The 25095-nt window shown below is 45.7% G+C and overlaps 1 long non-coding RNA gene and 1 other non-coding gene across 3 annotated transcripts; one reads left to right on the forward strand and one right to left on the reverse strand.

Moving 5' to 3' along the window:
- Positions 1–2041: 2041 nt before the first annotated feature.
- Positions 2042–5321, reverse strand: LOC149124671 (uncharacterized). 2 transcript variants are annotated; one of them, XR_016213763.1, is made up of 3 exons: positions 5167–5321; positions 4263–4418; positions 2042–2380 (listed from the first exon to the last, which is right to left on the reverse strand). It is a non-coding gene; the product is annotated as an uncharacterized LOC149124671 (long non-coding RNA). The 2 variants fall into 2 exon arrangements; XR_016213762.1 differs by lacking the exon at positions 2042–2380 and adding an exon at positions 3415–3907.
- Positions 5322–19539: 14218 nt separating this feature from the next.
- On the forward strand, positions 19540–19643 carry LOC127492200 (U6 spliceosomal RNA). The gene has a single exon (XR_007921360.1). It is a non-coding gene; the product is annotated as a U6 spliceosomal RNA (small nuclear RNA).
- The last annotated feature ends 5452 nt before the right edge of the window (positions 19644–25095 follow it).

Raw genomic sequence — 25095 nt, forward strand, 5'->3', positions numbered from 1 at the left:
GGAATTCCCCATGAAGCAGTGTGCTGACACGGCACCCTCAATCCGGGCCACAACTCCCATCTGCAGCAGAGAAAGGCATATGGAGAGTCACGCTTCTGCTTCCTCTCCTCACGCGTCAGGGCTGGCTCCCAAGTGCTTCTCAAGTAAATAAATAATAGACAGACAAATAACTCAAGCCTCACGACACTGCTGACTCAGTTATGGAGTTGTGCTATCCAGCCTCAGCTGGTCCTCCGCATAATCTTTCCTTCCTATTTCACGGCCTTCTCTTCTGGGTCTCCCGGGGGCTGTTTCAGACTTTGCCCCCCCCACACTTCTAAGACTATTGCACCCTCCTCTTCCTGAAGCAATGCCTGTAGCCCCCAAGTATCCCCTGAGCCTGCCCCGCATCAATTTCCTCATCTTCCTTCTGCACTGGGGAAATCTGATTCAAGTGAGGGGTCCAAGTGACCCAGATCTGGCTCTTCAACACTGGGAAATGCCCCCCCACCCCGGTCTGGGCACAATGATTGGGTCAGAAGCAACCTTGGGTCTGAGGAACTGACCAATCAGAATCATTCAAATCCCTGATGGCATGATTGGCTCAAGGATGAGCTTAAGGAGGCAGGTGCTGTCGCATGGTGTATTAAGATGCCACTTGTGGCTGCCCACTGTATTGGAGTGCCAAGTCAAGTCCCGGCTCTTCAGCTTCCTATCCAGCTTCTTGCTAATGTGCTCGGGAAAGCAGCCAGTGGTTAGGTCCTAGCCACCCACGTGAGTGACTCAGATGGAGCTCCTGACTCCAGCCTCTGGCCTGGCCTAGCCCTGGCTACTGAAGAGCTTTTGGGAAGCCAGCCTGCAGGTGGAAGAGATCTCTGTCTATGTGTCTCTCTACTCTCTCTTTGCCTTTTAAATAAATAATACATAAATCAATTTCTTTTTTAAGTGATGCACTCAAGTCCAGACTGGGGTGCACCCCCCCGGTGCACTGTGGCATGGTAGGCTAAACCTCCTTCTGTGGCTCCAGTATCCCGTATGGGTGCTGGTTCATGTCCTGGCTGCTCCACTTCCAATCCAGCAGTGGAAGATAACTCACTTGGGGGAACTGAAAGAAACTCCTGGCTCCTGGCTTTGGTCTGGTCCAGCTCTGGCTGTTGCAGCCATTTGGGGAGTGAACCAGTGGATGGAAGACCTTTCTCTCTGTCCCTCTCTCTCTCTCTCTCTCTGGAACTCTGTCTCTCAAATAAATAAATAAATCTAAAAAAAGAAAAAAAAAAAAACACCAGAATGAGTGTAGCCCAGGTCATGACCTGCAGAAGGGAACTGTCGCTCCCCCTCTTCATGGAGGAACGACACAGGACCCTGCGCTGTTCTTTTGTCTGCTCGGCCCTCCCCGGGTTTGCTGCTGGTTCTTCCCGGGTTGGCTACGCGGTTCCCCCTGCCACTTTCCCCACTTCCGCGGGGGAGCGGGGGAGCGGCACACCGCCGGCTGGCTCTCTCGGGGGCTGCTCAGGTGTTCCCTTTAGATGTTCCTGGTGCATGTTGTCTCTCTCCTCCTTTATAGTCCTCTTCCACCAATCCCAACTCTGCTACCCACACGCCGAGTACGCTGCTCTCCTCCAATCAGGAGCAGGATCAGCTGCTGCAGGTCATCACTCAAGTTGGCGAGAGGCAGCTGCGTAGAAGTTGTTACTCCCTTCTCAGCGCCATATTGTGGGAGAGCAGATGCATAGAATAAGTCTTAATTCCAGTAACAGTCTAGTCCGAGTTGCTCCCCACAGGGAACCTCCCTCCCTTTTCACTGTCCCCCTGCCCTTACCCACAGAGACTGCATTCCAGGGAATTCCACAGATGCCTGAAACCATGTCTAGTGCCAGCCTGGAGCCTATGTTTCCTTTATATCTATATACACTTACGATAAAGTCACAATCTATAAACTATGCAGAGTAAGAGATTAGTGACAAGAACAATAAAACAGAGTAACTGCAACTATGTACGGTGACAAGAGTTAGTGGAAACTTAGGAATTGTTTATTTCTGAAATTCTCCATGTAACACTTGTGGACCACAATGGACTGCTGGGAACCAAAGCCACACAAGGCAAACCAGGAACAAAGGGAGACTTCTGTATTGATCCTAAGAGGCTGAAACAGTGGTTGCCAGGGATTGGGCTTGAGAACTGGAGCCAACAGGACAGAGAGAGGAAATAAATCAAGTTCCGAGGACGTTGTTTGAACCCCTGGATGCAGCCCTGCCCTTGACTTCTCTCTACAGGAACACCGAATTCCAGTGGTTCTGAGCAGGGTTTTTGTTCCCTAGTGTTGGGAAGTCTGAGTAATCCAGTGTGCACTCTCATTCTGCAAAGCAGCTTCAGCCATCCTCCACCAGGCTGCACAGGGACCCTGTAGTAAGTAGGGAAGACAGATTAAAAAAAAAAAAAAAAACACCATCATTGGCTCTTCTGGAAAATTACCTTTCCATCCTCTTCTCTCTGTGGCTCCACAACTTGTTCTATGCAGAAATAATCTGTATCTGCTGCATTTTCTCATTATTCACTCGCTGTGCAGCCTGCTGCAATTAGGGTTAAGCCCCTCCACTCTCTGGAATCTGCCAAGTGCAGTAGCCTGCTTTCAGCATCCACTCCCCTTTCACAGTTGGTTCTGCTGATTTATCCTCGTCCTAACAGCCTGGCAAATACTCCCCTCATAGATCTTTCTGTGCCTTCTCTCTCCTTTTTTTTAAGATATTTATTTATTTATTTGAGAGGTAGAGCTTCAGACAGTGAGACTGAGAGACAGAAAGAAAGGTCCTCCATGCATTGGCTCACTCCCCAGTGACCGCAACGGCCAGAGCTGTGCCGATCCGAAGCCAGGAGCCAGGTGCCTCTTCCTGGTCTCCCACGCGGGTGCAGGGGCCCAAGGACCCAGGAAATCCTCCACTGCTTTCCCAGGCCGTAACAGAGAGCTGGATGGGAAGAGGAACAGCCAAGACTAGAACCGGTGCCCACATGGGATGCTGGCCCTGCAGGTGGAGGATTAACCCACTGCATCACGGCACCAGCCCCTCTGTGCCTTTTCAGTGGTTCTTCCTTCACTTTCCATTCCTCAAGTCAACAATGCATAGTCTTTTTCGGATTACAGTACCTGGTCAAAGCTTGACAATGTCAGTGATTTGTTGGCCTAGAAATATGCCCTTTGCATGGTATTGGTCGAGGTTGTCAGTGACAGATGCAAAATATACTTTAGCACATTTGATGGGAAGTTCACATAACAGTGGGGAGGGCAGAGCACTCAGAACAAGAGAACTGCCCAGGCTTCATCCAGGAAGAATAAAAGAAAAGCCACCACCCAACTATTGGCACAAACAGATCTGCCTTTACTTGGGTCTGTGTACCCCAGACTTCTCACCTCTTCTGTGACTCCATCCCAGGTCAACTCTCACCTGACATTCATTATCTTCAGGTGACCTGATATCTGATGAAGACTCTCGGGAGCTCATCTTATGGGCACAACCTGAATCTCATCCAGAAACAGCTTCTGAGGGGCTTGGGAATGTCCTGTCCACCTTCTTCTTTCCAGAGAGGGGTTAGCATTGGAGTTATCAATTACTCAATTCCATCATCACAAGTAGGTCAACACAGAATGCAGAGACTGAGGTTAGAGAACCACATCGCAAATTTTTACTGTGATGTAAATTTTTTAATGATTTATTTATTTTATTTGAAAGTTAGAGTTACACAGAGAGAGGAGAGGCAGAGAGAGAGAGAGAGACGTTTTCCATCCTCTGGTTCACTCCCCAGTTGGCCACAATGGCTGGAGCTGTGCTGATCCAAAGCCAGGAGCCAGGAGCTTCTCCTGGTCTCCCACGTCAGTTCAGGGGCCCAAGGACTCGGGCCATCTTCTACTGTTTTCCCAGGCCATAGCAGAAAGCTGGATGGAAAGAGGAGCAGCCGGTACTCGAATTGGCACCCATATGGAATGCTGGCACTGCAGATGGCAGCTTTACCCACTACACCACAGTGCCAGCTCCACTGTGATGTAAATTTAAAATATGTTATCTCAAAAACTAAAAAATAAAGAATGGGAGAAGGAGGAGGGGTGTGAGGGAGGGAGGAAAAGAATACCAGTATGTTCTTAGCATTGTGTGTACAAATCACCTTGAATCTGTTAAAGACTAACAGAAAAGAAAGTAAAATGGAAAATTTAAATAAAAAAATTTAAAAAGCCAACATTCCCAAGTGTGTTAGTTTTTTGTTACTGTAATGAAATACCTGAGGCAACCAACCTGGTAGAGAAAGGGTTTATTCAGCTCACAAGTTCACAGTCCAAGGCCAGGGATGATGATGGCCCTGTTACTGGTAGAGTCTAGAAGTGGTGCAGGGCATCACTTGGCAGGAGACAGGGAAACCAGGTGTCTGTCTATGTCTGTCTGTGTCTGTGTCTGTGTGGTTTGCAATAAATCATCAGGATTTAATCATCGGGCTCCACACTAACGACCCAATCCAATCACCACCAAAGGCCCCACCTTTAAACACCATAACTGGATTTACTTTCCACCCTCTCAGTTCCATTAACATAAGACTTTAGGGACCAAGCCTGTAACACATGAGCCTTTGGGGAACATACAACATCCAAACCAACATCCAAATCATAGCAGCAGGAGAGGGAGCTTATTGATTCAGACAGTTGGAAAGTCCAAGAACAAAGCTAGCTTTGTCACTGTGTTCATGAGAGTGGGCTTCAGGGTTGGCTCCCTAAGCGTCTCTGCACCCACACAACTTTGCTTACCACCTCTTCCCTCTCAGGATCTCTCTGCAGTGACTAGATGAACAAAGGCAATTTCCAGTTCTTATTCCTACCAGGACAGCAACCCCAGCAGACAAATACTTTTAGCAAAAGACCCCGGCGGGGGGGGGGGGGTCATTGGGCCAATGGCTCTGGTGCCCCTCCTTTGAATCAGCCATGGTGGTCAGCAGGTTGCTGGGCTCTGATGCACCATAACTGAGTTGTGTGCCCAGGCCAGTTGTGTGCCCACAATAAGGGGCTGCGCCTACGCAAACAAGGTAGGCAGAGGGGGTACAAGTGAAGGTGTCCCCCGGTGAAAACAATGTTATTACTTAAGGAGAGGGACTGGGTGCTGAGAAGGCAGATTCAAGACTGTGCATGACTCCAGGGTTTCCCTCTCTTACCTCTTCCTCCACAGATTAACTCTGCACAATCTCAACGACTTGGTGATTTCAACAGCTGCTTTGGCTTACCCCTTCTCCAGGGTTAATCTCTCTTGATTATTTTCATCCTGTGAAACAGCAATCTCGGGCCTCCAAAAGACATCCAGTTGAAAGGGATTTTTAGTAAGAGGAGGGGAGCTGTCCGTTTTATTCCTTATTCAAGACAAATGTAGAGAATGTTCTAGGCAGCTCTGGGTGCCCTGGCTCTTCTGCTGAAGACAGAATTGTTCATCATGGGATAACCCGGCTCATGTTCTCAGAATTATGGACACAGACATGCTTGTCCACAAAGTGGGATTTTAAGGAAGATATCTTTATTATTGCTCCCCCCGGGCAGAGAACTGGGAATCCTTGCAATTTTCTATCGAGATGTTTCAACAACTCATTCATCTCATTTAAGGAAGACCCAGTGGTCTCATCTAATCCCAATTCTGTGAGTCCCAGGCAAGCATGATTTTAAGCAATTCTGAGGCCTTGTGTTTCTCCTCCCTTTGTGTAGTTTATCTTCTGAGATATCTTCCTAAACATGGTCTGCACTGCACCCACATTTGCTTTTCTTTAAAGGATATTTTTATCTCAAAGTTATCTCAAAGTTCTAAAATATTGCAACTCAGCGTATCCTAATTTTCCTTCCAACATTGGCTTTCTATTCAGTATTACCTATTTGCACTTAATCACTCTTTGCCCTAATTAGAAACATCTGCCACTCTCTCTCCCTCTCCCTCTCCCCTCCCCCATATTGTTTTTCTACCAGTTGATCTGGTATTGTCACTAGCTTCTAAATCTCTCTCAAAACTTCATCTTCGTCGACGCCGCGGCTCACTAGGCTAATCCTCCGCCTTGCGGCACCGGCACACCAGGTTCTAGTCCCGGTCGGGGCGCCGGATTCTGTCCCAGTTGCCCCTCTTCCAGGCCAGCTCTCTGCTGTGGCCAGGGAGTGCAGTGGAGGATGGCCCAAGTGCTTGGGCCCTGCACCCCATGGGAGACCAGGATAAGTACCTGGCTCCTGCCATTGGATCAGCGCGGTGCGCCGGCCACGGTGGCCATTGGAGGGTGAACCAACAGCAAAGGAAGACCTTTCTCTCTGTCTCTCTCTCTCTCACTGTCCACTCTGCCTGTCAAAAAAACAAACAAACAAACAAACAAACGCATCTTCACCTCCTCCTTGGCACATGCCTTACTTAATAAGGCCTTCTCAGGAATTATGGACATTTCACCTGGTGTAACAGCAAAAGCAAACTGATGTCCCATCCCCAGTCTGGCCCTTCTCATTCAGCCCATTGCTGGAAAGAGAACCAGACAAGGACCTGACTGTAGGCTCATCCCCTCACTCATTGTATTGTCTTGAGAAAAAAAAATCCTCTCATCCTTGAACCTTAGTTGTTTTTTTTTTTTCTTTTTGAAATGAAGTGTTTGGAGGACACAATCTCTAGGGCCCCTTCCAGCTCCAAACCTCTGGAATTCTAGTTCCAAAAATCCTACCCTGCCTTACCTGTCTCATAGGGCTACTGTGAAAATCAAGAGCTACTGAGTGTGACCATGCTAGGAACTTTAACTTACCAGGTTTTATATCTCTAGATATAGGATTAATTACCAGTCATTTATCACTGTCATCCCCAACAGTTATCATATATTGAGTGCTTACTGTGTGCCTGGCATTGTGCTAAGCCTTTTACACTCATTGTCTCATTTAATTCACCAGCATAAAAGAGGGATCCCAGTATCCCTTCCCAGCTCTTGGACTGTGTTTTACCCATTACCTAAGAAGCCGAGTTTGCGGTATTGGCTCTCCGGGTGAGTGGAGCAGATGAAATGAACACAGCCAGGGAAATGTCCTTGCAGCCACAGAAGGGCAGACTGCAGGGGACAACGGAGGTGAGCAAGTCTCCCTGGCGTGCAGCTCACAGAAGCCAGGGCTTCAGGAGGCAAAGCCGCAGCCCCAGCTGCTAAGACGAAAACCTAACCCCAGCATCTCCGACATCTCCAGGTCCCATCAGAGGTCGTGGGCTCTGGAACCCATCTGCCCACGGTCTTGCTCACCAGTTTTCTTCTACTCCCTCCCCCAGAGGCACAGCATACATTGTTCACAACTTCCTGCTGTTCTCTCCTCTCTGTGCACAGTGGCCACTCCCAAGTTAAGACCCTCGCTCCCACTCACATGGACCCACCAGCCTCATCACCCCCTTTCTTCTTGTCCCCCTATTCTGAGTCTTGTCCAGGAAATCTCAAGCTCAGGGTCAAGTTGGGCTCCCTGGAAGCAGAGCTGAGGTGGGCACTCCTGGGCCAGTGTCCTGTTAGAGGAGCAGCCTGTAAGGAAGGACAGGATGAATGGAAGGCAGGAGGACAGCTGAGCATGGCTGTGGTGTCAGGGACATCTGCCCTTGGCCTGTGCCACAAGGGGCTGGGGAATGCAGTTCTCCTCTACACCTGTCTCACTGTCAGCCCAGGGGGCAGGGCTTCTGCAGCCCCTCCAGACACACCAGGAGGGAGGGCTCCCTCCAGCCAGGAGCAGAAGTTTCCAGAAGGGTGCAATGGTCCCTGGGTATCCATGGGGGATGGCTCTAAGACCCCACCCCCAAGTCCACTGATGCTCAAAGTCTCTTATGTGCAATGGTGTAGGACTTACATAGAACCGACTCGCATCCTCCTGCCTACTTGACATCATCTTTGAATGATGTGTAATGCCTAAGACAATATAAACGCTGTGTAAACAGGTGTGATCCTGTGTTGTTTAGGGAATAATGACAAGTTAATCATGTTCAGTAGAGAAGCAAATGGGAGGATGTGCAGACATGAATCCTGCAGCTGTGGAGCACCGGCTGTCTTAGCAGCAGCATCTGAACGTCCAGTGACACCCTCCCTGGGGACCTGAGCAGGCCTCCAGTGGCATCGCAGCCACTTTCCTTCTTTACTCCACTCCGTTTATCTTGACTGTTTTCTCTTTGTTTGATTGCTTGGGGAACAAGCATGGAGAAGTTTTCTCAATAGCTGGTACCAGATTTCCTCTAGGAAAACACCTGACTTGGCTTGTCATCTGGGCAGGCTGAGAGCAGGGGCAGTAAGGCGATGGGTGACAGAGGGGAAAGTAGGAAAAGGGGTGCATAGTGCAGAAACCCAAGTGGCCAGTACAGAAAAGATGCTCAGCCTCATGGTGCCTGGCTGATGAGAGGAGATCCAAAGTCCTGCTGCCTGAAGTCTTGCAGATGAGACAAGTCCTCCAGTGTCCCCAAACCACATCTCTGGCATTGGAAAGATGGAGGAGAGGGGATATTGTCATAGCAGGTAAAGCCACCCCCTGCGATGCTGGCATCCCATGTGGATGCTGGTTCATGCTTTAGCTGCTCCACTCCCAATCCAGTTCACTACTAATGGCCTGGGAAAAGCAGCAGAAGAGGGCCCAAGTGTTTGGGCTCCTGCACCAACATAGGAGACCCGGATGAAGCTCCTGGTTCCTGGCTTCAGCATGGCCCAGCCCTGGTCTTTGCAGCCATCAAGAGAGTGAACCAGCAGTTGGAAGATTCTCTCTCTCTCTCTCTCTCTCTCTGTAATTCTGACTTTCAAATAAATAAATAAAATTTTTTTAAAAAACTGAAAGGATGGTATGACCCAAACTGTCACTCAAGTTGCATTATTCATACAACACCGCTGCATTTCTTTCTGGCTTCCTACACCGTGTATTCAACCTGTGTATTGATCTGTGTTCACTAATGCATCTCATTCTAGAATCCACTGAGACTGCCTGTGTAGTGCTGTTGCTATTATTATTTCACAGCTCTTGGGATGGGGAATGAGATGAAGAGATTTTTCAGATGTAAAACAGGGAGGTCACAGTGCTGCGAATGACCCTTGCATGAAGTCCATCTGGGTCTGGGGACACCATAACCATGATGGGAGCATGGCTGGCCAAGCTTTTCCTGCTGCAGTCCTCATAGAAAATAGAGATGTGTGCACAGACCCACAAGGCAAAGTGTGGGAGACCTGGGAACAGGTACATGCATGTGTCGCTGAATGCCTGGGATGCTGTCTGATAGCTGAATTGTTGGGCAATTCTACCACTGTGCAAGCATCCAAGAGGGTTAGACACAAAGCTGGACGGTGGCTACTGACGCAGTTGAGAGACAAGGTAACCATGAGATGGGTGAGACTGCTGCTGGCTTAACACAGCAGACTGCTTTACGGTCAGCTTGGTTCTGTGTGAGCAGAAGCAGTAAACTCTGACACTGATAAAAAGTGTAGTAAATACATGAGCCAGTAACAGCCATTTCTTATCATTATCAAGTACTGTGTTCTGTACATAGTCATGTGTGCTGTGCTTTCACACAACTGGCAGTGCAGTAGGTGAGTTTATCCCACCACTACCCTACACGTGAGAAATGTGTTGTACTGTGGCATTAACATGGCTGTGACATCCCTAGGTGACAGGAAATTTTTCTGTCTCATTATAATCTTACAGGACCATCATATGTGTGGTCCATTTTATACCAAAATGTTGCTTTGTAGCACATGACTATATGATGGGACTTCAAAAATTCATGGAAGATGAGGATTATCTTTTAATATAATTTGTCCATGAACTTCCTTTTGACATACAGAGTCAGAGAAACAGAGAGAGCCTCCACAAGTGGTTCACTCCTCAAATGCCCACAATATCTGGTGCTGGGCCAAGCCAAAGCCAGGAGCCTGGAACTCTTTCTGGATCTTTCATGCATGTGGCAAGGATCCAGTCACTTGAGCCATCACTTGCTGCCTTCCAGGGTGCATATTAAGAGAAAACTGGATTGGAAGCAGAGCTGGACTTTAACCAGGCACTCTGATATAGGGTATAGTATCTTATCCAGTGTGCCAAACAGGCATACCTGTGTCTTATTTTTCTTGACATAATGATACACCCGCGTTTTATTTTTCTTGGCATAATGATGTAATATGAATAAAATGTAATATTATTTGTCAGGTTCCACATATGAGGGGGCTTCAGAAAGTTTGTGGAGAGATGGGTGGGCCTTTGGCCCAGCAGTTAAGATGCCACTTGGGATGCACTTGAGTTCTGGGCTCCTGGCTTTAGCCTGGCCCAGCCCTGGCTGTTATGGGTTGTGAGAAGTAAGCATTTGGTTCATTTTCAAAGTAAAATATTTAGCTGTGAGTAGACTACTAGCTAGCATGACAGCTAGGTTACATGCCCCTGAAAGTTCTCAAACAGGATGTTAGTGACCAAAACAGCTGAAGCAAATGCTGGGAAGACTGTAACCCGTAGTTACTCAGCCAATAAGGAACTGGAAGAGGGACCTGCATGCTAGGAAATAAATAACTCGCTGTAGTCTCCCCCGGGTGTGCTGTCCACCACATACCCATCTTGCAAGATCATTATTAAAGTCTCGCTTTCATTGCACATTGTGTCTGAGTCCATCCTTTGAGTGGACTAGTAAGGCTGCTTCTCACAGGTATTTGGAGAGTGAACCAGTGTATGGAAGACCTCTCTCTCTCTCTCTCTCTCTGTCTCTGCCTCTTCTCTCTCTGTGTAACTCTGACTTTCAAATGAACAAATAATTCTTTAAAAAAATAAAAAGAGACACAATGTATCAGGGAGAGGACTTAATATGAACTGTCCATAAAACTTTCCAATACAATTGTTCTGAAACTTTTCCCCAGAAATGTGAGTTGGCTATCCCGGGTGGACCTGTCTTGTTCCTCACAGGTTTCCCACCTGGTGGGGCTCCACCTTTCTGTTCTGGCTCTCCATAGTCACCATCAAGGAGAAAGCATGTTCACATAAATGGATGATAAAAAATTGAAGACCATTTTGCAAATCTTTCAAACATTTATAACAGTTGAAATTAGGTTGAGCAAGTCTAACAGTTCTTCCTTTCCTTTCATCACTGTAAATTCTTAGAAAAAGGGCAAATGGGCCGGCGCCGCGGCTCACTAGGCTAATCCTCCGCCTAGTGGCGCCGGCACACCGGGTTCTAGTCCCGGTCGGGGCGCCGGATTCTGTCCCAGTTGCCCCTCTTCCAGGCCAGCCCTCTGCTGTGGCCAGGGAGTGCAGTGGAGGATGGCCCAGGTGCTTGGGCCCTGCACCCCATGGGAGACCAGGAAAAGCACCTGGCTCCTGGCTCCTGCCATCGGATCAGCGCGGTGCGCTGGCCGCAGCACACCGGCCGCGGCGGCCATTGGAGGGTGAACCAACGGCAAAAGGAAGACCTTTCTCTCTGTCTCTCTCTCTCTCACTGTCCACTCTGCCTGTCAAAAAAAGAAGAAAAAAAAGAAAGAAAAAGGGCAAATGGATTTTGAACCCAACTGGAACTTTGACAGCAAAAATTCCACCAGGGACCATTCTCTTTCACTTTTGCCACGTGTATTAGAGCAACTTCTTGGGAATAGTGACTATTCAAAGTGCACATCAGTCAGACCCAGATGAAGCAGGCTGAGGGGAAGGGAGAGATTAGGACTAGACCCACCAGCCTCCCGTGCCCAGCCAAGCCCTCCCCACCCACGTGAGGCTGCTCTTCACTGTGAAGACCTGCTCCTGGGACACATCCAATACAGGCTCCACCAGCACTTCCAGATCTTGCCCCCTGGATGAGTAGCTGGTGGCTGAAGTCAGTCTCCCGATGCTGAATCACTTGGCTTGCCCTTCCTGGTGCTTCTCACTCATGCTCAAACCTGTAGTTACCCTGTTGCCAGCCTAAGCCAAGCCCTGGATTGTCCCCAAACCTGGGTGTTGGACAGCCCCCCACCACGCTTCCCTGGGGGCTGAGGAGATCAGATCCTCAAAGCAGTCAAAGCCATAAACAGGACTGGAAAAGAAACTCAAGGTTCAGAGAGCAGCATCTCATAAAATATTGGGCATGAAAGCTATGAGAAAATAGTCGCAATTTTTCTTTTATAGAAAATGGAATGAAATGTATTATATATGTAAATAAAATAAAATGTTTGATGCTATGTTGGACCTGAGAAAACTAAGCGTCTCTGTCGCTGTATCCATGCGTATTGCAGTTCAAGAGGAACCCCAATCACCCAGAGTTAGCATAGACTCCACAAGGTTAAAGGTGCAGTCCCCAATAAGACTATGCTCACTTCAGATGCCAGGCACATGTTTGGGGGTCCACAGTTCACCTACCCTTCTGATCAACTGACTTCAAATTCAAGGGTTCCAACGACCTTTTCCAGTTCGATGACTCCCTAGAATGACTCTGAGAACTCAGGAAAGTGCCGAACCTACCATGATCATCAATATGAGGGGTACAAGCCCAGTGAAGAGACACACAGAGTGAAATCTGGGAGAGCACTGGTCACAGAGCGTCCCCTCTGTCAGGCTTGGCCTTGCTGGTTGATGTGTTGTGGAGGATTATTCCAGGTTCCTGACTCCACTCAAGAAAAGAACTCAAGGGGGGGGGCATAGAGGTGTGTGGGAAAGCAGGATTTACCGAAAGGGATAGGACACACTGAGACAGGAGTGTGGCAGGCTTGGGAAAGAGAATGAGCTGCAATTTGCAATATTTGGGGTCATTCTTTGATAGGGTAGGGGGTAGTGCCTGGGGTGACCCCTGATTGAATCTATGGATGAGGTGGAGTTTGGAGCAGGGCTGGAATGCACGTGGTGATTCCGGGAGAGTGTCCTGACATCAGGGGCGTGACGAGAGGTGTGGCTCAGGTACCGATGGAGAGTGATTGTGCTGAGCCTTCAGCCACATTGGATTGTCCTGGGACGGGTTGGGGTTTGGGCAGTGTGGGGCTGCAGCACAGATGCTGCTGACAGTGTCAGTTCCTCATTGGTCACTAGCTGCCTGCCCACATCAGATGGGGTTCTCAACGGGAAGAGAAGAAATCCACCTGCCCTCCAGCGGGCAGCTGCATGCATGCCTCAGGCCCAGTGCATATCTGCAGGACTCAGTCAACAAGATGAGGTCTTCTGAAACGCAATCCCACACGCCCAAGAAAGATTTAGAAACTCATTCAGAAGCAGGCATTCGGCCTGGTGATTGAGATGCCTCCATTCCATATCAGAGCGCCAGGCTTCAAGTCCCAGCTCTGCTTCCAATTCTGGCTTTGCACTAATGCAGATCCTGGGTGATGTCTCAAGTACTTGACCATCTGCCACCGATGTGTGGGAGACCTGGACTTGGTTCTGGGGTCCTGGCTTCAGCCTGGTCTATCCCTGGCTGGTTTCAGCATTTGGGGAATGAACCAGTCTCTCTCTCTCTCTCTCTCTTCCTCTATCTCTGTTTCTCTGCTTCTCAAGTAAATAAATTAATGTTTTTACCAACACATAGCTGAGGGCCAGTGTTGTGGCACTTGTGAGTCTGGCATCTCAAAGCAGACTGCCAGTGCGAGTCCCGGCTGCTCCGCTTCCCATCCATCTCCCTGCTAACATGCAAGGCAAGACAACTGATGACGATTCAGGTATTTAGACCCCTGCCACCCATGGAAGAAGACCAGGCTGGAATTCCTGGCTCATGGCTTCAGCCTGTTCCAGACCTGGCTGTTGGAGCCATCTGAACCAGCAGATGGACAATCTCTTTCTCTGTGTGTGTCTCTCTATGTTGCTCTGCCTTTCACATTAATAAACCTAGTGCACACACACACACACACACACACACCGACACCTCACACATACACCCACTGCCATCTGGAGAGACATACAAGACGTAGATCTCTGAGAAATGGTTGTCTTCCGGGACACGCAGAAGTGCCAGCCACTGGCAGGGAACGATGACAGAGCGGCACCTCACTTTGGCCTGCCAGCCTGGGAGGTCTGCTAGATGGAGACAGGCCAGAGGCAAAGCCATCAAGCACGCGAGGCATCATCTTCTGCAAAGAGAGACACATGTAAGATAACCCCGTATACGTGGGAGCTTTTCTGGGGCTCGTTTTATGAAAAGCATGCAATTCCACACGAAAGTAAATATCTAACTTTCCTGAAGTCTGCGACTTCAACTGTGCCTGCGTGGCGCATTCCTCACTAATTATTCGTTGCATCCAAATATCTGGACATCTGGTATCTGTAGATCAAAACCTTCACCTCCCTGGTAGTGAAGAGGAAGAATGTTGCTGTTAAAGAAAACAACAGTGCATCCATTCTAAGTTGTGCATTTTCACAGTTTTACATCTCTGCAATTGGGTGTATTTTTTGACCAATGCTGAAATGATCAAGGTCAGCATGTTTTCCTTTCTTTGTTATACCTAAAGGTGGGATGCATTCATAGGAGCCAAGTCACTTTTAAACATTTATGTTTTTTGGAATTTGTATTTTTGCCTGCCTATGCTTTAAGATTTATTGGCACTGCCATTTCTAACATTTTAGTTGTACTTTCTGTCTCTCATGTTGCAACTTATGTCACTTCTGTTTTTCTTAACAAATGTTGGATGTCTTTCAAAAGAATTAATTTTTGTTTTTGTTAATCTACTTTAGGTAATATTTGGTTTCTGCTTTATTACTTTCTACTCTTATTCATGCTGTTTCTTGCTTTTACTTTCTATGAGTTTATCCTGTTATTCTTTTTCTAACTTCTTCCATATAATTAAAATTCATTCTTAACGCATTAATCCTCAGATTGTTTTAAAGATTTATTTTATTTATTTTAAAGGCAGAATGACAGAAAAAGAAAGAGAGATGGGGTGGGGGAGAAGAGAGAGAATATCTTCCATCCACTGGTTCACTCCCCAAATGGCTGCAAAGCTCTGAGCTGAGCCAGCCTAAGCTAGAATCCCAGAACTCAGTCCAGTCTCCCAAGTGGGTAGCAGGGGCCCAAGTACTTGGGCAATATTCTGCTGCTTTCTCAGGCACATTAGCAGGAAGCTGGATGGGAAGTGGAGCAACCAGGACTCAAAGCAACTCTTATATGAGATGCTGGCATTGCAGGCAGTAACTTAACCTGCTGGATCACAATGCCAACCTTAATTCTCAGCTTTTTTATTTTTTGTAATCTAAACACTTGAAACTACAACATTCATTCTTTTTTTCTTAAATATCTGATTTTTTAAAAAAAATTGTTTATTTATTTCAAAGTCAGAGTTACACAGATAGAGGGAGGGAAAGACAGAGAGATCTCCATCCATCCACTAGTTCCCTCCCAAAATGGCCACAGTGATGGGGGCGGGGCCAGGCCAAAGCCAGGATCCATGAGCTTCATCCAGGTCTCCTATGTGGCTAACAGGGGCCCAAGCACTTGCTCCATCCTCTGCTTCTTTTCCAGGCCGTTGTCATGGAGCTGGATTGGAAGTGGAGCAGCCAGGTCTCGAACAGGTGCTCATTGGGATGCCAGCATTGCAGGTGGCAGCTTTACCTGCTATGCCACAACACTGGCCCCTATAGCATTCCTTCTAAATATAGCTTTAGTTACATTCCACAGGTCTTAATAGATAGTATTTTCATAATTGTGCAATTCTAATTATGTTCTAATATATTAATTTTTATTCTTTGATCCGTAAAAATTCCAATATATAGAATGATTTTAGCTATCTTCTTATTCCTGGAATAGTTGAGTTGTGGCAAAAGAACATGTTCTGTGTGGAATTGATTTTTTCAAATGTGTTAAGACTTACTTCATAGCCTATGGTATAATCAATTTCCATAAATGATGACTGGTTCTTTGAAAAGGATGTGGATTCCTAGGTTGTTTGGTCCAGGGTTACATTTGTGTCCAAACATATTGTTCAAAACTTCTTTGTCCTTACTTGCTTTGTGTCTGCTTGACTTAGCAATGACTAAGAAAAGGGATGGAAAAATGTTCTTCCCCTCTGTTTGTGGATTGAACTACCTCTCCTTAAGGATCCCAGCCCATCTGAGGACCATGATATTTGACCTAGTCAGCTTCTCCTTTCTGCAGTGAACCTGAGACAAGTTACTTGTGGGAGAAACAGAAGTTGCTTTCCCTCACGGTTAGCAACATTCAAGTCCAAGCTCAGGCATCCCCGTTGGACTGGTTTCTGTGAGAGCAGCAGACGGTAACGGTGGAGCAGGTGCAGAGAGCAGATCATATAGTGAGCCAGGAAGCAGAGAAAGAGAGGTGCTGGTCCAACTCAGGCTATTATAACCAGGAGGGGGAGGGAGGACTGTCTTCCAAGGGTAAGCCCCCAGTGACCTCAGGATCTCCCAACTAGACCATCTCCTAAATCCTCAAAGCTGGATTAGTTTTCTGTCTCTTTGTACCGTTAACTTAAGACTTTTAGGTTTTAGGTTTAGTCGGCGCCGCGGCTCACTAGGCTAATCCTCCGCCTAGCGGTGCCGGCGCACCGGGTTCTAGTTCCGGTCGAGGCGCCAGATTCTGTCCCGGTTGCCCCTCTTCCAGGCCAGCTCTCTGCTGTGGCCAGGGAATGCAGTGGAGGATGGCCCAAGTCCTTGGGCCATGCACCCCATGGGAGACCAGGAGAAGCACCTGGCTCCTGCCTTTAGATCAGCGCGGTGTGCCGGCCGCGGCGACCATTGGAGGGTGAACCAACGGCAAAGGAAGACCTTTCTCTCTATCTCTCTCTCTCACTGTCCACTCTGCCTGTAAAAAAATAAAAATAAAAATAAAAAACTTTTAGGTTTAAACGTCGGCATGAGGTTGCAGGCTAAGTAACAGTCAAAGCGTCACGAGTCCTAGGCCTCCAGTATCAGAACTGCCCCCCAGAGGTTTCTGCTCTCCTTCCTTGGTAGCTCAATTCAGCCTTTAAAGAAATAAAGTAAATTTTGTCTGGCATTTTAAAGTGTTCTATACCACAAGTTTTTAAACTCTTTCAAACTTTTTGTAATGCTGCAAACGCTTAACCTCTCTAAGCCTCGTGTTTTCATTGGAAAATGGAAATAACAGTACAACAGTATCTTAGATCCGGGGTTCTCCGGAACATAACACTGAGATAGAAATCTGCCCCAAGACGTTTATGGGGAAGTGTCCGTAGCCTTGGCTGAGGGGTTAATGTCACACTTCACCTCCCACCTCCCATGCATAGTCCAGAGTTTAATGCACCAACTTCTCCCAGCCAAAATCTGTGAACCTTTGCTGGCTCAGAGTGTGAGCTGTCTGAGGACACAGGCCAGTGCCCTTCAGCCACCAGGGGCTGAAAACCATTCAAGGGTAGTTTGTCATTGCTTTGTTCTATTGGGTTCCATCTGTATCATTAAACTCTCCCTTCTGAGGACGTGCATTTTTCACTCCCTTTGGTTCGTGGTTACTTCCTTAGGACTGTAAACGAGGGTTAAGTGTCAGTGCTGTGCTGTAGTGAGTAAAGCCACCACCTGCGATGCTGGCAGCCCAGATGGGCAGCGATTCATGTCCGGCTGCTCCACTTCCAATCCAGCTCCCTGCTAATGGCCTGGGAAAGGTAGTGGAAGATGATCCTAGTGTCCGGGCCCCTTTCACCCATATGGGAGACGTGCATAAAGCTCCTAGTTCCTGGTTTTGGCCTGGCCCAGTGCTAGACGTTGCAGCTGTCTGGGGGAGTGAACAGGTGGATGGAAGATCTCTCTATGACTCTTTCAAATAAATAAAATAAAATAAAATAAAATAAATAATAGCTCTAGGGTTAAAGTTGTATACACAGTGAAAACAGCATAAGAGGTTCAAAGTATGTGGATCCTTAAGACTTCTCGAGAATGCTCACGTTGCAGACTGACATCTGTATTAGTCAGGTTTTCATTATACAATGAAATACCCAAGGCAACTAACTTTATGAAGAGAAAGGGCTTGTTTAGCTCACAGTTTTGACAGTTCAAGTTCAAGAACTGACATCTGGTGAGGGTGGCACATTGAGAGCCAGGAGACAGGGGGCAGCTGGGCCTGCATAGCCTTTATAATTAACCCTCTCTTGAGAACTACTTTCCAAGGGCAGGCCCCCAAAAACCTGAGGACTTCGCACTAGGTCACCTCCTAAACACCTCATTGGATATCCTTTCACTCCTTAGGACCACAAGTGTATGGCTTTGCAGTTTAAGCATCTGCATGAATTCCAGGGACAAATCACGTTTAAGCCATAGTAGCCACCAACCCCTCATAGTCAGAATAGGTGACATTTCTCTAACAGAGTGGGTAAGGCTGCCTTGAGTTTGTCATGTAGTACAAAAATGGTCCTATAATTAAGTTCCCATATCTCACTTGAGGCTGAGGGATGCTCACTCTGTGAGGCATGCTCAGCGGCTGGGATCAACCGAGGGAGTAATAGATTCATGGAGCAAAGGCCTAGCTCATTCATTGCTTAAAGCAACAGAATAAATTACCTTCCCATCTACACTATTTTCTCTCTCTCAAGCCCATTAAGTTACTCATTTTTCAGGTTAAAGACACCAATGATTTATCTCCACCGTACTAAACCCCCCATCTATCTGCCTTTAGTTATGGCTGCATTATATCTCATAGCTCATTTTTAGATTCTGGAAGCATAAACTCCATCCATTCCGATTTGACCACCATTGCATCTGGGCCATTGCTCTTTAAGCTTCCAGCTGCCCAGTCAACTCAGCCACTGCCTTCAACTTCTTCCACCAACACTGATCTCTCTGCACTGGTCCCTCCTCAACATTTGCTTCCTTTGAATCTTGCAATAATATGTCTCAGAATAATACACACTTATGACCACTTATACTCCCACTTGCTTCCCTGTTTTAACACAAGCACAATTCACCTCTCTACAACTGCCCTTCCACCAACCAAATCAAGGAATTCCGTGTCTATTTCTACCTTATATTGAAGCAAGTTTTACGCTGAAGATATTTCTACACCAACTTATGAAATTTTGTTTTATAAATGTCCTGTATTTTTTTTTATTTGAGAGGCAGAGAGACAGAAACAGGGAAAGCTGTCATTCTCTACCTCACTCCCCCAAATGCCTACAACAGCCAATCCTGGGCTTGGTCAAAGCCAGGAGATAGGAAATCAATCCAGGTCTCCCATGTGGGTGGCAGGGACTGAACCATTTAAGTTACCATCTAGTGCATCCCAGGTTGTGGATACAAATTCTATTTTTAAATAAAATAAATCAAGTTAATGCATATAAAATAAATACCATGTCTTGGAAACATATTTCTGAACGTTACTAGTGGTACAACCACTAGTAAATCTCATGGTCTTCATTTTAAACTGTAGGAAATTGTGGTTTACAGAAGTGAAGAAATTTGCTTTGGCTCACAGAGTTGATAAAGTTCAAATCAGGATTCAATTTGAGGTTCTGTTTGGTTCTCCAATGTGGTGCCATGGTTTGGATGTTATTTGTCCCCAGAGGCCCATGTATTGGAGAGTTGGTCCCCTTCATGGTGATGTTGAGATGGTGGAAGGGTAATTATATCATGGCCAGGCACCACCCTTGGAAAAGATTAGTGGAATCTCAGGAGACTAGATCAGTTCCCACAAGAATAGATTGTCAGTGCTCACTTTGGCAGCACACATACTAAAATTGCAACAATTCAGAGATTAGCACAGCCCCTACAGGAGGATGACAAACAAATTCGTGAAGTGTCCCACTTTTTAAAATACTAGATATAGGGGCTGACATGATGGCAAAGCTGGTGCATCCCATATGGGCGCCGGTTCAAGTCCTGGCTGCTCCACTTCTGATCCAGCTCCCTGCTAACGTGTCTGGGAAAGCAGAGAAGGATGGCACAAGTCCTTGGGCCCCTGCACCTATGTGGGAGACCTGGATGGAGTTCAGCCTCCTGGCTTTGTCCTGACCCAGCCCTGGGTGTTGTGGCCATTGGGGAGTAAACCAACAGATAGAAGACACCTCTCTCTTCCTCCCTCCCTCTCTCTCCCCCCCATCTCTCTCTCTCTGTCTCTCTCTCCATCTTGCCATCTCTCTCTGTATTTCTGCCTTTCAAATAAATAAATCTTAAAAAAAGGGAGTTTATTCCCATCATTACCTAATGATAAATATGAATTTTAGTTGATATTTAAGAGAAATGTAAGCAACTACAGTTTGAACAAACCCATTTTAAGGCAGATATACTTCAAAACAATTTATCCAGGCTTTAATTATATGTTTTGTATTTGAAAGAAAGAGACAGAGAGACAGAGACAATCTCCCCAAATGCCCATAATGGACAGGGCTGGGCCAAACCAAAGCCAGGAGCTAGGAACTCAACCCAGGCCTAACCCCCGGGTGTAAGGGACACAACTACTTGAGCCACCACCTGCTGCCCCTCAGGGTACACATTAGCAGGAAGCTGGAGTGAGGAGCTACAGCCAGGCATTGCAACCAGGCCCTTCAATATGGGATACTGCCATCCCCAGCAGCTATGCCAAATACCTGTTTCCTAATTCTTATTTTTCAAATAAAAAGACACAACCTCATTGTTTTTCACACTGAGATTCAGTATACGATGGATCTGAACCTGCTTCATGCAGAAAGTGAAACATACCACAAAAAAAACAGGGAATAAGTCTTTAAAAAACTAATCGCTTTCCGACCTCTCCCCGACAGTCCCAGCAGATTAGCCAGCCTCACGAGGGATTATATGCTATGGAGATTTTCTTAGTAAAGAGCTCAGAAATCAGATCAGAGTCAGAATAACAAACAACCTTTTCAAAAGGCAGCTGCTCAAAGCAAACAATCATTTTTCACTTGTTTACTTAGTGTGGAAGGAAATAAGAGCTTCCCTCTGCTCTGCCCACCCAGCAGTACACTCACACAGGCACAGATCAAATCACGACACCATTATCCCCATCATTAGTACAATCTATAAAACTGAAAGGCGACATATGAAATTCATCCTGGAGAAATGACGACCAACAGAATTCACTTTAAATGCAAAGGAGCAACAAAATTTATTGACTGAATTAAACACAACAGGTAAAATGGCAGTGCTGTATTTTCATTTTAAGATGATCAGTTGAAACAAGAAAAGTGCTATTAGTCCAAGCTTCTTACATTCATTAAAAGGGTGACTATCAAAAACAGCAACATGCACAGTGGAACGTATGCACAAAGTGGAATTATATCAACAAATATACAAAATACCCAAAATAAAATATTTACAGGTTTAAAAATATAAACATTGATTCATCTATCCCGTTAAACCATTGGAGTGGAGAAAGGAGCAAAGACCCTATTGCTATTTAGAACCATTTTTTTTTAAGACAAGTTTTTAAAACATAGAGTTAGTTCTAGGAGACAATTTTTGATGTTTTTCAGGGGTTTAACATTCTATTATAAAAATAATATCTATAAACCTACTAACAATTTTCCTCCTGTGCACAAAAATAATACAGCCAAAAGCTTTCCCCAAAGACACGCCTGACTTTCAGGAAAACTAATTACAGAAATGCAGTTTCTCATTTGTGTTTTCTTTGCGCTATTTTCAAATAACCTGCAATTCTTTATATTACACTGAGATACTTCATATAAATAATTTGGGCAAAACCTGAAGTTCACAGTGAGCCTGCTAGGGAGCTGGTTACAAGTAAAACTGACAGGAATATACTTTACCTGTAACATCAAAGCTATTTTCCCTGATATTTTTGATAAATCTACCACTCTCAGATAGTGTTCTGTGAAATTTATCCTGGAAGCAATGGAAATGTTGAATATTATTTTGTTAGAGTTTCTCCTCCTTTATTTCAAAGCAAATGTGTAGGAGGGGAACACATGTTTGTGCTGTGAATATTTGAGAAAATTCATTAACTCTTTCAGGCTACCTGGGGCTGTTGCATGTCATGTGAACAAGTATTTACTTGTGTGTCTATTCCATGCTTCTATGCTACCTGATCAGACAATCCTAGTATTTCTGCCTATGTGTATTAAATGATCCAAGTGCAATAGTGTCTAAGAAAGTCCATTATGTCTCCAGGAACCTAGGCTATATTTTATTAAACGCTTTATTAAATAGAGTAGAACCTCACTCTATCCACTTACTGAATAATTTCCAAAAATTACTCTGGTTTACAATCTGATAGAATAATCACCTGTTATTGAATTCTTCCACTGTATCTCATTAAAATAAGCTCTAAAATTCATAAAAATTGGACCAAATGTTGGTAATCCATATATTGGCAAAATAATCTCATTAGTTGTGGCAGCAGTGAAATTTCAAACTGATTTTCCCTAAATACTGAGAGAGGCATCTTAATAGAATCAGAGTGGAAGAAATCTCAGGTTGCAATCTGTTGGATTTACTATTGAAATTGCTTTTCTGGTTTTTGCTGTTGACGAGGCAGTCTTAGATTATAAAATCCTATGTAGACCCACCAGTATGGAGCTCCAAAATAATTCATGAATATGGTCCAGATTTGGAAAAGCTAGGGTGAGAGAAAGGCCCATTAGACTCTGAAATCTGCCTTTTAGACTTGCCTGTAATTTAGATGATAAAACAGCCATCACGTCATTTTAGGTTCATTTTTAACTAAAATAGTCATCCTCGTCATTTTAATGGTGTCCACAATCATAAAGATCTCACTTAATTCTTGCAGTTCAGAATTTTGATCAGTTTCTTACTTAAAACAAATTCTACAAAAACTGAGCCTTATGGCTAAAACAGGATTTATAATTAAAACATGAGCAGTAGAGTTAGATTTCTGGTTCAAATTCCATCCCTGTAACTAAATGGGTGGCTTTGGGCAAGGTAGTTAATCTTTCTAGAGTAAGAAGCCAGTCCCAACCCTACGTAGTTCTTGTGAACAGTGAAGATTAACAGTATAAAACCAAGCACAGAGCACCACCCCTGACCCCACAGTAAACCCTCAGTCTGTGGTAGTTACTAGAATTAAATGTAAGACACGTTCATGGCAACTGACTCATAGAAAATACTCAGTAACTATGAGTTGAATGAATTAGTGAATCAGAAAATACACGCCAGGAGTCACTGACTGTAGCCAGAATAGAGCACTACTTTTGAAAGAGCCCGGTGCTTTTTTCTGGAATTCAGAATTCTATCAGGGCAAGGGATAAATCAACTCGCTACCAGTGAAACAACACAGATGCCTACTGTTGGTGAAGACGGGAGTATCGGAACTCTTGTGCACAATTGGTGGCAATATAAAATGGTAAAGCTGCTATGGAAAGCCCTAAGGCAATTTCTGCAAAAACACATTTTAAAAGAATTACCCTATGAGACAACAATCCCACTCCTGGGTATTTATCTCCAAAAATTGAAATAAAATCTCTGAAGAGGTATTTTCAGCCCCATGTTCACTGCAGCACGGTTCACAATAGCCTACCCGTGGAAACAACCTAAAGGCTGTTGATGGATGATAAAGCAAATGCGGTGTATTCATACAATGGAATATTACTCGGTCTTTAAAAAGGAAGGGAGCCCTGCAGGATGTGACCATATACAAAGACCTGGAGGACCTTAAGCTCAGTGAAAAGAGCCTGTCACAGGACAAAGGCTCTGCAGTTCCTCCAATATGAGGCACCGGGAATGGCCTAACCCTCACCAGTGGAGACCAGAGTGGTGGCTGCAGGGGCTGGGGAAGCCGGTTGTGGGGAGTTGCTGTCATGAGAGATGAATGAGTTCTAGAAATCTGCTGTACATCATTGTGCCTTTAGTTAACAACACTGTATTGTGCACTTAAATTTTGTTAAGAGGGCAGGACTCCTGTTAAATGTGCTTACAATTAGAACACACAGCCAGCACACCCAGAACAAGCTGAGACTGGGCATATGTAGGAAAGCACCCAGTAGATCACGCTCAGAGTGAATGAAACCCTTAGCATGGAAGAGGGACGGCCAGGCAGCAGAGGAGACTTCTTCGGTACTTTCAAGGGAGAGGACACCTGGGAAGAAGGCCAGGTGCCTGCCTACCAACTGAACAACATGGCTGCTTTCCCTGGAAGTGATTCTGGGTTCTTCATCTCAGACGTAAACCCAGTTTCAGCTGTATTGAAATGGCTCAGGTTTTTCTACAAAAGTAAACCATTAATGATATTAAGTAGCGGGCTCTTCCATGCAGGTACTTCAACAGTTTTGGGGAATTACAAGATAAATTTAATCTGGTACAAAAAAAAAAAAAGAAAGAAAAAGAAAAAAAGAAATCCATGCATAGTTTCTCCATAATACATATCTTCAGGAACTTTTGAAGACCTCTCATCTGCATGGGTTTCAAAATGTTTTGCACCAAAATTAACTTATCTCTTTTGTCTATGAACATTTTCAAGTCCCGACGCACTGCCATCAATCACTAGAGTTCATACATCTGTCCCAGAGAATAGGAAAAAAAGAGAGAGCAAGAAAGACAGCAATCAGAAGGGGACAGAACAAACCATGAGGATAAGTTGAAGATGTCACACCAAGGAGATACAATGACCTACTCTAGACGCTGTTAAGAGTAAATATTTGTAAATCTCCTAGCAGAGTCTGGCACATGGTAAGTATTCAACAAATGTTAACCATTATTATAATTACTATTATTATGTTTAGAGAACTTTGGCCTAATTCATACAACCCTTCTTCAACTTCACTTCATAAACTATAAGTAACAAAACAAGTCACAGAAAAACTGAAAATAAAGGTATTTTGAATTAATATTCAGGAAATCCAATTACAGCCCAGCTGTGTGGGCGCTGCAAACAGAATGACTTTTTATTAACCATTAGATACAGTAGACACCCTCATAAATATGTGATGTGCTGTATTCAAGCAAGTAGTAATCATCCGAGAGAGCCAGCTTCAGCTCTGGACGCTTTGTGACTGTGGAAGTGTGCCCAGGATTCAGTCTGAGAAGGAACTCCTTTCCATAATCGTGAAACTCTCCCTCTGAATCACCCCTTAACCACCGTCTCTGCCCCGAGATCAAGACGTCCCTCACCCGTGGCCACCCGTGGCTAGCGCTACAACTGGCTCCTGGAAACAAGAGCCACAGGGAAGAAGCTTCTGAGAGGCATTCCACAGCCAACGGAACATCTGCAGAGCACAACGCGGTCGCCAAACCAACAGCCACTTTGAGGAGGAGCCGCACTCACACAGTACACCGACAGCGGCACCACTCAG

Source organism: Oryctolagus cuniculus, chromosome 9 (assembly GCF_051225735.1).
Source record: "Oryctolagus cuniculus isolate XC-2025 breed Fujian yellow rabbit chromosome 9, ASM5122573v1, whole genome shotgun sequence".
NCBI classification, from domain to species: Eukaryota; Metazoa; Chordata; class Mammalia; order Lagomorpha; family Leporidae; genus Oryctolagus; species Oryctolagus cuniculus.